This window comes from Varroa destructor, unplaced genomic scaffold (assembly GCF_002443255.2).
Source record: "Varroa destructor unplaced genomic scaffold, Vdes_3.0 BEIS01000002.1, whole genome shotgun sequence".
Taxonomy (NCBI): Eukaryota; Metazoa; Arthropoda; class Arachnida; order Mesostigmata; family Varroidae; genus Varroa; species Varroa destructor.
In genome coordinates, this window is record NW_019211455.1 from 54,818,797 (window position 1) to 54,822,829 (window position 4,033).

Sequence of the window (4,033 nt, forward strand, 5' to 3'; positions counted from 1 at the left end):
AGTCTGGCAACAGACATCTCTCGTGCTTTTGCCCTATGAATAAACACATTGCAATTATTCCTATGTGTATGCATGTACACACGCATAGTTCCGCGTATACATCGCGAATCTATTTTCCAGCACTGCAGAAACAGCGCCGGAGACTCAGCGTCAATAACTCAGCCTATAACTCAGCCTGGTACAAGTCAGATACACATGCATTTTTCAACAAATTTCAGTGGTTTTTGGCAAATGACGATAGCACTATGATGGTGCATCATCCGCCTCAGTCTGGTCTGTATGTTCATGAGCTGTCTGTCCCATATAAGAGAGAGAACTCGGCTAAATCGGGAGCAGTAGGTTTGACGTCTCGGTGGCAAGCACGACGCTCACGGCAATGGTATACGAAGCAGGTTTCCATTATAATGTTAGAGCTGTAACATCAGTCGCGGCATGGATGGCTGCAGCGCGAACCTACAGACCTGGGAGTGGTGCGATATTCGCGCGCGACGCACTAGCCGATCCCTATGTCTTTTTCTTGTTGTCGTCATTCGAAGGTCTCTGACTGACTTTCTCTTTCGTCCGGGCACGCGGATGTCTCGGTCACGAAGTTCGTGAGGTCACCTGTCTAACTAAGGGATCAGGGGTTAGCTGTCTTCGTCTGTTCGGCTATGTTTCCCAAACGACGACCAATGGCTGATTCCTGAAGCGAAAGATTCGACCAGTCACTCACTGTTTTTCGCCGTGTCTCAGCACTTTGTGGAGCGCTACTCGCTGTTACTGTTTCGCTTTTGCTATCGCCTACTAGCGACCGCGATGATTCGATTGCCCCCGTGTTCGTATTCCATGTCGGCATTGGTACACCATTTTGTGCCAGTCACTGAGTTAACCAAGCTGGCCGGGCTAGGTCAGACGGGGCCACGAATACAGCAGATGCGCACACCCTGATATAGAAGCTTATTCGATTCGATATGTCGGCAGACCATGCTTTAGATCGCACAGACTAAGCGGTCAAGTTTGTTCAATGTTAACTTGTTCCTCCTGATCATTACAACGGTGATGAGGGGGAGTGGCCGCAAGAACGACATGTAGATGACATGACAAGCCGTCGACATGGCAAAGGTATGCGACGGTGAGTGCCTTACGAGCGATACGACCGAGGCGCCCAATAAATGCTGGGGTTGTAGGACACGTCCGTTCTCCTAAGCGGCGCAAAGGCCAGTATCTATATTAAATTTAGCCTGTAGTGGGCGGGAGAATCCGGCTATGAATATCAGGGCCGCTGTAGGACAAAATCGCCGCGGAGCTGTACGTCAAAGCGTTATGAAAGTCTTCGATGTACAAAAAAGACTGCGATCTGGCAGCTAAAACGGTTTCATTGAAGACACTAGAACGCACTTATTTTGTAAAATAAAAGAAGAAGAAGAAAATAAGCGGCAGCGGTGCATTTGTGTTAACGCGTTCTGCAACGCAAACGTTCCAAAGGTTCAAGTTGACCTCCATAGAAATGGAATTATACATACAAATTAAGCATTGGTTAGCAAAATAATAAACAAAATAAAATTGGTCGCCAATAACTTGTTGAATTTTAAAAATGATGAATAAGCGTAATGATTTTGTGACCATGTTACCTTAGATTCAAAACAAAATCATCAACGTAGCATATTGCTTAAGCGATGAAGCCTTTCAGTATGGCGTGTTATTAATTTATTTGACCTTTATTCAACATCTCGTTAGTGGCGAAAACGGAGCTCATGGCGCCTATTAGATTACGTCGTAACTAAGTACTCGATCTACCAAAAGGAGCTTCCCGCTAAAAATAGCTAATTCGTTCAGTTGATTTTAGCTGATATAGTAGTTCTGGTCAAAGACTCCCCATAGTAACGATAATGCTAATCCCAATAATGCTCCAATAATGCTAAGCTATCGTTAGCGGGCAAAGCAGTCCAGAGCAGCTCACGATGGAAAGATCCTCTTGATATCTGCATTCGAAATCTATCCTATGGACGCGTCACAGGATGTTTCAGCTAGACTAAATAAGGCAACTGACTACCAACTTGCGAATATAGTCTCGCATCAACTAGGGCCGACCTCAAAGCCGGATTGCAATAATTTTTTATAAAAAAATACGATTCCCATACGATTAGAATAGTTTCAACAAAAATAGACTGCTCCGCAAAAGCACGAAAAGGTATATCGAGTTCGATGTTTTTCGAAGTACGTGATCGTCCTCGTTCGTCTTACGACCATTTTTACGCGAACCAATCAATATTTTGAACAATTAATTTTTACGCGAACAAACACTATTTTCGTACAATTGCAAAAAAATGATCGAATGAAAATATGATTCATCTTAAAATGCTCGTTATTTAGACATTGATACCTTTTCTTCATGATAATTTATTTGATTTTTCTACGAAACAAGAGTTTGTGAAAAAAAATCGCGTCGAACTAAGACAAATTAACTTGTTAGCTATAGTTCTCAGCAAAGTTTACGTTACTTAAAGTTGCATAAAAATAGTTAGCATACATAACCACAAAAAATACGCCCTTCTAAAATGAATACATTTGGTTTTTGTTTCTATAATATTTGTACACTTAAACATGGCATGTTAATATGTATAAAAGATACGAAGCAAATTTAAGTGTAACTATAGATACTAACGAAAGCCTTATGCAGCCAGCCAAACTACAGAGTAACAAGGCAAAACCACATTTTTCGACTGCACAGCAACGATAACTCACTGAAAGATAAAATGTTTAACATTAGTATTGAAAAAAAAAATTATATATATAATTTTTTTAATATTTTATATATATATATATATATATATATATAATGAAAAAGAAAATTATAATAGCTACAAACGTACTCGTCTTTCAAAAATGAATTTTTTTTTTAATTTATGTTTAAAGAAACATTGTATTGGTTAATTGGTAAGGAGAGGAAATTGCATTTCACGCTGTGGAACTTCCGAAATAAAACTTCCGCAAAAGGATTTTGCCTTATTCGACCTCGTTGATTCAACTTTACTCTTTACAATACTCTTGCGCAGGGTTATGAAAAAAAAAAAGAAAATTGCATTGTGTATTAGGTCACTGTCCAGATGAAGGTGCTCAAATTGAAAAACCCCAATGAGGATCAAATCAACTAACGTCGCTACTATAGTTACCACATGGTGCTACCAGTATATGATGACAATAATGCATTCGTTTCACGCTGAAGCCAACCGTATGAAATAATATTTAATGGCAATACCAGACTTAGTAAAGCCTGACACATTCATCCATTAGACTGGAGTGGCAACGTGTTTCGGGAGACGTGGAATAATTTAATTCATTCGAAGCAACAAATGCTGACCATCGTTGTGCACGATATCTGTGTGCACGCACGTACTTTAAAGCAATGTATTGATATTTGGTTGCTTTTGCATGCCAAGGAAGTTACAAGGCTGTTTTTTTTCTTGCATTTGATACATAAGCTCTACACATAATAAAATGCCACTGTCTGTAGATCCAAGTCATGAGCATAACTTTCAAGATAATTTTTGCTAGATATTTTATCATGGATTGAACCTTGATCGTCTCCACGAAAGTCCTATAACCATTATTTTCAAAGGAAAAGTCTTTGTGTCACTTGCTTGAATACTCGCAATGGACAGTACTTGTCTCAATTTTAACCAGTACGAATTTATAGCTTATTGTGCTGTTTGTCTATAGGTTATTAGAGATATACAGTTATGAAATCAGGGTAAGCAGTATTATTTATCTGCTTTACTCTGAACGGAGACGACTGCCATTTGCCGCCGCGAACACGCGAAACCTACGTGTATACGATCATCAAGTGAAATCGTTCTTATTAGCTAGGGCTCGACATTCGCTAGACAAATAAACTGGCAATAACAGGTGTGAGCCAGCCATCAGCAAGAGCTTATCTGGCAGCGAGGTCACGCGTCATGTCATATATATGATAATGCTATACTGTAAACGATATCGTTTTTTTTGCAATGGCTATAGATGGACGTGCAGCGAGCCACGGCCGTTGCCATTATAA